Source organism: Pogona vitticeps, chromosome 3 (assembly GCF_051106095.1).
Source record: "Pogona vitticeps strain Pit_001003342236 chromosome 3, PviZW2.1, whole genome shotgun sequence".
NCBI lineage: Eukaryota > Metazoa > Chordata > Lepidosauria > Squamata > Agamidae > Pogona > Pogona vitticeps.
This window is the reverse complement of record NC_135785.1, coordinates 166,983,625-166,994,572: the sequence shown is the minus strand read 5'-3', so window position 1 is coordinate 166,994,572 and position 10,948 is coordinate 166,983,625. Positions and strand designations below refer to the sequence as shown.

Sequence of the window (10,948 nt, the reverse complement as noted above, 5' to 3'; positions counted from 1 at the left end):
TCTTTCCCCCCCCTTCCCCTCGCCTTTTGCGTCCCCCTTCGACTCTCTTCCATTTCACTTCAGTTTCATTTTACGACCCCTAGGATTGTGTGAGGTAGAAGCCTTGGCATTATAGAGGAAAGGTGAAAGGTTAGGCTCTTCCAGTCAATAACATTCTGCTCCTAGGTGAGAGTATCCGGGAAGGCAGGCTGGGCCGGAGGGAGGGGTGTGTGGAGACCCTCTCGCCAGGCGCAGATCCGTCATTTATTTATTTATTTAATTTATATGCCGCCCACTCTACCCAAAGGTCTCTGAGGTCATGAGGCACGTGGGTTCCCATACTGGCGATAATGTGTAAAATCAATCCTTGCTGACTCATGGCGGTTTCTGGGGTGAATTCGGTAGACTGACGACTTTGCTTGAGGGAGGCTTTGTCCTGGGTTGCCACCCTCCGGCTTCTTTAGATTAATTTATTTATTTATTTGATATCCCGCCTATCTGGTCGGCTAACAACATAAAATAATACAAAAGGTATATATACATATATATAAACAATATTTAAATAGCAAAAATATTAAACAAGGTAGGGGAGACAATAGGAAGGAAAGAAAAGGGCGTCAGGAATTATCTGATGGGAAGGTCTGCTGAAACATCCATGTTTTTAATTGATTCTTGAAAATACCCAGCGAAGGAGTCACGCGAATCTCAGGAGGTAGATTGTTCCAGAGGCGAGGAGCCAACGCCGAGAAGGCCCAATTTCTTGTCTTTTCCTTCTGGGCCTCCCTTGGCGTCAGGCTCCTCAGCCTCGCCTCCTGGCTCGCGCGAGTGACACGGGTAGATCTCGGTGGGAGGAAAAAAAGATAGTCCCAGTTTACAGCATGAGGAGGAGCTTGCTTCCTACGCCCAGACTCTGGGATCTGTGGCATTAGACCCGGTTCCTATCAAGCTCCACAAGCTTCGCCAAGGCTGAGGGGTTTGCCTGTACAGTATTTAGAAGGCCAGCTTGTCTGCTCCAGCCACTTTTTTTTTTTTTTTTTGCAACAGGCATAGGTTTATGGCTGTCCTGTCAACCCCACTGCATAGGCCTTTTTCTAATAACCCCAAAATATCGCCTTACAAGTTGTTGTATTTCAATCGTATTTAAAATATACATATTTTCCAAAAGTGGATTAATGTATATCCACCACGATTTGAAATTGGCACCATGATTTGTTCCAGATGAAGCAGGTATTTGAACCAGAACTGCTCATTCTAAAATCAGCCAATACTTCAATTAAGTCAGAAATTAGCTGAACTTGCACAGCTTCAGACCTTATAAGATTGTACATGGAAATCCCAGGAAATGTACCAGCACACACAACGAAGACACGTTTAGCCAGAGTCTGTGTGAAAGCAGCCTTGATTCTGAGCCAAGGAAATGACTCAAATCATGAGAATTTTTTCTGCTGCTGTTAATTCGCACTAGTGTGAGATTCAAAGGAAGAACATGGGTGGATGGTACAAAACAAAATCTCAGCCAGGGGAGAGGTCAGGGAGACTGTGATTAAAAGCAATGGATTTTTGACCTGCTGCTGCAAGACCTGTTCTTGTGGCAACTGGAATAGAGAAGAAGCAGAATACAAATAAAAATAACGCCCTTTCCCAGCTCCACCTTTTTCCCAGCTCCACCCCCAGCAACCAGCCTAATGTGTTTGCTGAGCTCTGTTCCTGCATGATTTTCAAGGTCTGCCTGTAGCATTCGCAAAACAAGGCTAGTTTAAATGTTTAGCAAGATACAAACTTTAAACATCTGTTTTCATCCCTACCTGCTAGTATTGCATTTAACTAACATATAAAGATAAGTATGTTTTGGGTTCATGTTTGTGTATGGAATGGACGTTTCGTCTTTTTAAACCCAGCACAGAGTTGCAAATCAATTTTGCTGCTGTTGGATTTCACAGTAAACCAGCACTTTCTACTCTGCACCCTGCAAAGTAAATTTTTCAAATGTGATTGCTTGTTCCTGCTGGAGTTTACTGAGTACCAGCTCTCTCACCCTCTTCCCTGACTTCTCTCACACATAAAGTTTGCAAATGAAGCTTGTCTGCTTCTTTAGATTGCAGAAATAATTTGCAAGTATTTAAACTCCCTTTCTTCCTGCTGATCTGCTCATCACACTTTCTGGAACCAGAAAGTGAAACTTTCCCAGCTTTGGAAAGTTCCTACTTGCCAGAAAACAAATCTGCTAACATCTTGGTGTTAGGCAGGTGGTTCTGTGTATGGCTGTATCTGAAACCACATTTTGAAGAGGGCTTCCAAGAGAACAGTTTTTAATACGCAGTGCTTGGATTTCAAACTTCATCCTGACTTTGTTCCATGGCTATCACCAGTTGGTGGAGACAAATGCAAAGGTTATTGTAAAGTGTGCTACAAAACCTCTGAACTAAGTAATATGGGAATTAAGAGCTGTGGAGTTTTCATGCACAAGGACTATTAGTTACATCAGAAGAACCTGAAAACTAAATCAGGTCAACAGTCCATCACAACATTTAGGTTCAAAGCCAAGTACAAGTTCAGGCAGTAAAACCAGAGAGGGTGAAGAGACGTGTGTGTGTTTAGTCGTTTAGTCGTGTCCGACTCTTCGTGACCCCATGGACCAGAGCACACCAGGCCCTCCTGTCTTCTACTGCCTCCCGGAGTTGTGTCAGGTTCATGTTGGTTGCTTCGCAGACACTGTCCAGCCATCTCATCCTTGGTCGTCCCCTTCTCCTCTTGCCATCACACCTTCCTAACATCAAGGTTTTTTCCAAGGACTCTTTTCTTCTCATGAGATGGCCAAAGTACTGGAGCCTCAGCTTCAGGATCTGTCCTTCAAGTGAGCATTCAGGGTTGATTTCCTTTAGAACTGATAGGTTTGTTCTCCTTGCAGTCCAGGGGATTCTCAAGAGCCTCCTCCAGCACCACAACTCAAAGGCATCAATTCTTCGGCGGTCTGCTTTCTTTATGGTCCAGCTCTCACTTCCATACATCACGACAGGAAAAACCATAGCTTTGACTATTTGGACTTTTGTTGGCAAGGTGATGTCTCTGCTTTTCAAGATGCTGTCAAGATTTGTCATCGCTTTCCTCCCAAGAAGAAGGCGCCTTTTAATTTCAGGGCTGCTGTCTCCGTCTGAAGTAATCATGGAGCCCAGGAAGATAAAATTTGACACTGCCTCCATATCTTCCCCTTCTATTTCCCAGGAGGTGATGGGACCAGTGGCCATGATCTTAGTTTTTTTGATGTTGAGTTTCAGACCGTTTTTTGCACTCTCCTCTTTCACTCTCATTACAAGGTTCTTTAATTCCTCCTCACTTTCTGCCATCAGAGTGGTATCATCTGCATATCGGAGGTTGTTGATATTTCTTCCGGCAATCTTAATTCCGGCTTGGGTTTCTTCCAGTCCAGCCTTCCGCATGATGTATTCTGCATATAAGTTAAATAAGCTGGGGGACAATATACAGCCTTGCCGTACTCCTTTCCCAATTTTGAACCACTCAGTTGTTCCATGACCAGTTCTAACTGTTGCTTCCTGTCCCACATATAGGTTTCTCAGGAGACAGATAAAGTGGTCAGGCACTCCCATTTCTTTAAGAACTTGCCATAGTTTTCTGTGGTCCACACAGTCAAAGGCTTTCGCATAGTCAATGAAGCAGAAGTAGATATTTTTCTGGAACTCTCTGGCTTTCTCCATAATCCAGCGCAAGTTAGCAATTTGGTCTCGAGTTCCTCTGCCTCTTCGGAATCCAGCTTGTACTTCTGGGAGTTCTCGGTCCACATACTGCTGAAGCCTACCTTGGAGGATTTTGAGCATAACCTTGCTAGCGTGCGAAATGAGTGCAATTGTACGGTAGTTGGAGCATTCTTTGGCACTGCCTTTCTTTGGGATTGGGATGTAGACTGATCTTTTCCAATCCTCTGGCCACTGTTGAGTTTTCCAAACTTGCTGGCATATTGAATGTAGCACCTTAACAGCATCATCTTTCAAGATTTTAAATAGTTCAACTGGAATGCCATCACCTCCACTGGCCTTGTTGTTAGCCAGGCTTTCTAAGGCCCACTTGACTTCGCTCTCCAGGATGTCTGGCTCAAGGTCAGCAACTACATTGTCTGGGTTGTCCAGGATATCCAAATCTTTCTGATATAATTCCTCTGTGTATTCTTGCCACCTCTTCTTGACGTCTTCTGCTTCTGTTAGGTCCCTCCCATTTTTGTCTTTTATCATGTTCATCTTTGCGCAAAATGTTCCTCTAATATCTCCAATTTTCCTGAACAGATCTCTGGTCTTTCCCTTTCTGTTATCTTCCTCTATTTCTTTGCATTGTTCATTTAAGAAGGCCCTCTTGTCTCTCCTTGCTATTCTTTGGAAGTCTGCATTCAAGTTTCTGTAACTTTCCCTATCTCCCTTGCATTTTGCTTCCCTTCTCCTCTCTGCTATTTCTAAGGCCTCGTTGGACAGCCACTTTGCTTTCTTGCATTTCCTTTTCTTTGGGATGGTTTTCGTTGCTGCTTCCTGGACAATGTTACGAGCCTCTATCCAAAGTTCTTCAGGCACTCTGTCCACCAAATCTAGTTCCTTAAATCTGTTCTTTACTTCCACTGTGTATTCATAAGGGATTTGGTTTAGATTATACCTGAGTGGCCCAGTGGTTTTTCCTAATCTCTTCAGTCTAAGCTTGAATTTTGCTATGAGAAGCTGATGATCAGAACCGCAGTCAGCTCCAGGTCTTGTTTTTGCTGACTGTATAGAGCTTCTCCATCTTTGGCTGCAGAGAATATAATCAATCTGATTTCGATATTGCCCATCTGGTGATTTCCATGTATAGAGTCGCCTCTTGTGTTGTTGGAAAAGAGTGTTTGTGATGACCAGCTTATTCTCTTGACAAAACTCTATTAGCCTTTGTCCTGCTTCGTTCTGAACTCCAAGGCCAAACTTCCCTGTTGTTCCTTTTATCTCTTGGCTCCCTACTTTAGCATTCCAGTCCCCTAGAATGAGAAGAACATCTTTCTTTGGTGTCAGTTCTAGAAGGTGTTGTAAATCTTCATAGAATTGTTCAATTTCAGTCTCCTCAGCAATGCTGGTTGGTGCATAAACTTGGATTATTGTGATGTTGAATGGTCTGCCTTGGATTCGTATTGACATCATTCTATCATTTTTGAGATTGTATCCCATTACAGCTTTTCCCACTCTTTTGTTGACTATGAGGGCTACTCCATTCCTTCTACGGGATTCTTGCCCACAATAGTAGGTATGATAATCATCTGAGCTGAATTCGCCCATTCCTGTCCATTTTAGTTCACTGATGCCCAGGATGTCGATGTTTATTCTTGCCATCTCCTGTTTGACCACCTCCAGCTTCCCAAGGTTCATAGATCTTACATTCCAGGTTCCTATGCAGTATTTTTCTTTGCAGCATTGGATTTTCCTTTCACTTCCAGGCACGTCCACAGCTGAGCGTCCTTTCGGCTTTGGCCCAACCACTTCATTAGCTCTGGAGCTACTTGTACTTGTCCTCCGCTCTTCCTCAGTAGCATGTTGGACGCCTTCCGACCTGAGGGGCCCATCTTCCAGCGTCATATCTTTTAGCCTTTTGTTTCTGATCATGGGGCGTTCTTGGCAAAGATACTGGAGTGGCTTGCCATTTCCTACTCCAGGTGGATTGCGTTTAGTCGGAACTCTCCACTATGTCCTGTCCGTCTTGGGTGTCCCTGCACGGCATAGCCCATAGTTTCTCTGAGTTACTCAAGCCCCTTCGCCACGACAAGGCAGCAATCCATGAAGGAGGGGTGAAGAGACAGCCCCTGTGAAAACTGGAAAATGATCAGAATTACCCACCACACAAACTAGTATTGCTGCCTATGTAATTGAGGGCTGTATTAGGACAGCAGAGTGCCTGTGGGCTTTTCAACTGGTGATGAAGAAGATGTCATTTAACTCTTGTAACAACATCAGTGAGTTATTCAAGTGAATGTTCTCAGCTCAACAGTTTCATCTTGGAAAAACAAAAGCAAGTTATGTTGTTGCTTTTGTCTTGGCACCATATTCCTCTGATCTTTACTGAAACAGCTGAAATAATGCCAATCATTTGTTAACTGTTTTGATGAAGCTTTGAATAAGGTGGTTCAAAACAGATAAATTTAGTGGTTCGCTTTTGGGATGATTACTGACGTAAAGTTTCCACATGGTATCTAATCAGTGTTTTTCTTCAAACTGCTGCTGCTAAAGGCCTTCTTCAGAAGTTTCAAGAAGGCATGTCTTCTTTCTCAGTTGCAAAATGGATGGGCCAAATGTAAATCATCTTTTTCTGAGAAGGCTAAAAGAAGAAATTAAAACCAACCTTGACAGCAAAGGAGAAGGAAAAGAACTGATTAACTTTAGAACTTGTACCCTTCATGTTGTACATGGGTCTTTTAAAACGAACGGGATTGCAAGCAGTGAAATGGGACTTGAATTGAGTCTTGCGCAACATGTATTATCTGTTTAAAGATTTCCCAGCTAAGAGGGCATCATATGCTGCTTTGACTGAAAGCACACTATTTTCCCAGACGTTTTGCTCCACTAGGTGACTGGAGAATGTTAAGTGCCTTGATAGAGCTATGACTGTTTGTGACAACATCAAGAAGTATGTGGAAGAAGCAAAACTCCCGTGCAGTAAACCTACAATTTGTATAAAAGCTGCAGTGCAAGATTCACTCATGAAGTGCAAAACGGCTTTCATGAAAACAATTGCTGGAGATTATCCGCCATTTCTACAAAGGTTTCAAAACCAAAAACCATTGGCACATTTTTTATATGAAGAACTTTGGAGAATGGAGTGTGGTATAAAATAATGAAAAATATGTCAGCAATAGAGATGGGGGTATTTGTATTCAAATACGAATATCCTTGCAAAGCTGGAGTTAACAAGACACACGTCTGCCACTGCTGCCAGCCCTGCTCATCCTTCCAATCGCTCCCAAGCACTACTCTCTTCCCAGTCATCTAGCCATTCCTGGCAGAGGAAGAGAGGATAAGTCTTCCTGCAAGGCTGCTGAGTGGCTAGCTGAGTGGTGCTCCGGAACAACTGGAAGGAAGAGAGGGGCCACCACCACTGCTGGACGTCTGAGTGGACAGTCTGGCCCCAGGGGCCGGACCCTCATTAACTCCAGCTGTGCTGGGATATTCGTATTCATATACAAATACCCCCATCTCTAGTCAGTAAGAATTAAAAAACCTGTTATAAGGCAGTTCAGAAATGGTATTTAACGCCTGTTAAATTAAATATAATAAAAAATTATCATCTCTGTGTTGGAGATGTAAGAACGAGGAGACATATATGCGTATGTGGTGGTTTTAAGAAATTAGAAGGAAAGAATGGAGCTTGGTTTTTAATGAACTAAGAGATATAATGGGAATTGATATACAGTTGTCTCCAATGGTTGCCTTATTGAACATTGTTAATGATAAGTAAAGAGAGAAGAAAAAGGAGTCAATTACCATAACTACAGCAAGGTTAATAATAGCAAGATTAATAATTGCAAAGAATGGAAAAGTGACATATCAATATGGAGGAATGGTATTGGGAGATATGGAATATGGCAATTAATGGTATAGAGCAGTGATGGTGAACCTTTTTGGGCTTGCGTGCCGAAACTGGGGGGGGGGGGGATACAGTGGGCGGTGGCAATGGCAGCACTGGAAGTAGCAGCGGAAGGGGGAATCCCGGCACCAGCTGCTCTGGATCTGCTGCCAAAGCGCCAGCACCCGGGGCTGCAGCTGCCTTCTCAGGTTTGGCTGCGCGGGGGGGGGGAGTAGCGATCTGGCGACTTATGGCTCACATGCCAGCAGAAAGGGCTCCGCATGCCAGCTGTGGCACACGTGCCATAAGTTCGCTATCGCTGGTATAGAGAGATATGGAATATGGCAATTAATGATAAATTGACTTGTGATATGAAAATTAGAAAAGGTGTGTTGAAAAAAAATGATTTTAGAAAAATATGGAATCCATTTCTGGAACATGTTCTGTTTAAAGGGAAGGCATACGCACCAAAAGAAGAATCAGTGTATTTCTGGAGAGACATGGGGTGGCACAAATTCTAAAGTTAAAGTATTGGAACATAGTACCAAAGGGGAAGATGTCACAGGGCGGAGGGGAAATGAAAAAAATGATAATGTAGAAGAAGTGAATTTAAGGAGTGTATTGTAGTTTATGTTTGGATGTTTATTGTCTTTTTATTTTGTGTGTTATATAATTTTTTTTTTAAAAAATCCAGTCTATAAGGATGAAAGTGAGAACAACAGTAATAGTAATAGAAGATATAGGCATTTCTGCGGAGGGATAGTCTATCTGTCGGGCTAGCTGATTGCAACTTTTGGTCATTGATTTTTAGACATCACATTGTTCATTACAACATTTCAGAATAAATACAGTATTTTGAACATACTGTTTTACCCTCCGTATAGGTAAAGTTTTGTACTTTTTATGTGGTCTTAAGTCTATAAGATTCTCTTACCTAACTTTAAGTATTACATTTTTTACACAATTTAATTCATGTTAGTACAAAAGTAAATCCAATCAAGTTCACTGGAATCACTGTATATATTATTTATTCTAGGTACGCATGCATGGAATCATAGCTATAATTACTGCAAGTTCTTCCATGGGGAAGGCCAGTTGCATTTGGACTTCGGTAGTTTCACAGCCTCTTATTGTTTTCACCTTTAGCCACCTTCAAGTGAGTAGTTTACAATAAGACTTTGTGACCGGGGGGGGGGAATGGTGGTCTAATAAAGGTATCACCTTCTTTTGCCTTTGTGACTAGTTAATGAATAACCAGTAATAAAATATGTCTTCACAACTGCTGTCTGATGAGCAAGCATGAATTCTCCTCAGCACCTGATTAAAAGACAGGCTCAGTAAGTTTAATGAACTAAGTAAATGTAGGGGCCTGTAAATTTATTTATTTTATTTGTTCGATTTATATCCCGCCCATCTGGTATATTCTACCACTCTCGGCGGCTTGCAGAATATCAAAAACAATTTTAAAAAACATAAAAACATTAGCATACAACAATAACAAATAGTGCAGGAATAAATAAATAATAAATAGCAAAGAAATCAGTAGTTGACAGGAGGGAAGGCCTGGATGTACATCTATGTTTTCAGTTGGCATTTGAAAATACCCAGCGTTTGGGGCCTTGCAAATCTCCGGAGGAAGGTTGTTCCAAAGGCGAGGAGCCACCGCCGAGAAGGCCCGGCTTCGTGTCTTTTCCCTCTGGGCCTCCCTCAGCGTCAGGCTCCTCAGCCTCACCTCCTGACTCATGCGGGTGATCCGAGTAGATCTTGGTGGGAGCAGGCGCTCCGCCAAGTATCGAGGTCCTAAACCATTTAGGGCCTTATAGGTAAGCATTAGAACTTTGAAGTCAATGTGGAAACGGATGGGCAGCCAGTGCAGTTTGGCCAGAACAGGAGAAAAATGTTGGTGTTTTCTCACTCCAGTAAGGAGTCTGGCCGCTGCATTCTGCACCACCTGAAGTTTCCGCATCAGCTTCAAAGGTAGCCCCACGTAGAGCGTGTTACAGTGGTCTAGTCTTGAGATTACGAGCGCATGTACCAAGGTAGTGAGTGCCCCCATGTCACGGTAGGGTTGCAGCCGGGCAATCCGCCAAAGGTGGAAAAAGGCGGTGTGAACTACCGACACCACTTGGGTTTCCATGGTAAGCGTCGGGTCCAGGTTATTTACTTGTTACTGTAGTTCTTTGAGTGGTCATCTGTGAATTCACACTAATGGATTGTTCTGCACCTGCAAATATGTCCTTGGAATCTTCCAGAGCCCAAGAAGTTTTTCAGCCCCACTCTACCTCCAATCACATGCTCGTCCATCCAACAGTTAATTCCCAGTTCCCATGTCTGCCACTGAATAAACAGCAATGTCTGGTAAAAGAAAGGTTGGGTGAGTTGTCTGAATTCACAGATAATCACTTGAAGAACTACAGTTACAGGTGAGTAAACTGTCCTTGTTTTTTATGGTCTCTGTGAGTCAGACTAATGGGTGAGTTAGCCAGCTCGCTTACTGGCCAGTGGGATGTCATACCAACACTGATGAAGTTACCACCCGACCAAATCTGGCTCTGACATCCAGTTTACTTCATGGGTTGAGACCATGTGGCTGCCTTACAAGTGTCTTATGAAAACAGTGGAGGCAAACAAAGGCCTGGTGGAATGTCCTTTCAAAAGAGTCGGGCACAGGTTTTCTTGCCAAATGATATGATAAGGTGATGGTATGTACTGTAGTTGGATATTCTTTGAGAGAATGATTACCCTGTTGTTTCCCTTGATAGCAGACAAGCAGCTTGGGTAATCTTTTGGAAAGCCTTTGTCCTGTTCATGTAGAAGACTAGAGCTCTACACACATCTGATGAGTGAAGTCATCCTTCCAAGTCTGTAGCAAGGAATAGAAAGAAGGTCAGCAACACCAGAATTTGATTGATACGAAAGTCTGTCACAACTTTAGGGAGAAAAGAAACATCTGTTGTGAGACCTACCTTATCATTGAAAAAGTGTAGAAGGGGGTGGGTAATGCCAAATACTTGTTTGTCCAAAGGACAAACCAGCACGAACTGCCAAACTGGTAGTTTGTGACCATCTCTAATCACAATTCTTCAGCTTTCTAAAAGATACTGTATACACAATCTTTACCCAGGTATTAAAGCACCAGGATTCTTTTATCTTCTGGAAGTCTTTGGAGTAAGATTTGTAATCTTCTCCCACAAGAAAAGGTGGCATGCCGCCACTGCTGCCTGGTAATTTGCCACTTGAATCCCTAGGGCAGATGTGGAGTAAATTCTGCACACAATTGCATTCATTTTTCTACGCTCTTTCATCACGTCCGGAATGCTTCAACAATGATGGAATGTGGGTGTGGATGCTGAAAAAGAACCCAGTTTCCTTACCTTGAATTCTGTATATG

General features: G+C 42.9%; 2 long non-coding RNA genes across 2 annotated transcripts in view; both read left to right on the top strand.

Annotated features, from left to right (window-relative positions):
- The window catches only part of LOC144588494 (uncharacterized), a 394,222-nt gene that overhangs the window by 281,393 nt on the left and 101,881 nt on the right, over positions 1–10,948 (top strand). The window lies entirely within an intron of this gene.
- Positions 37–10,431, top strand: LOC140705780 (uncharacterized). Its single transcript, XR_012085289.2, has 3 exons — positions 37–165; positions 8,594–8,713; positions 10,320–10,431. It is a non-coding gene; the product is annotated as an uncharacterized LOC140705780 (long non-coding RNA).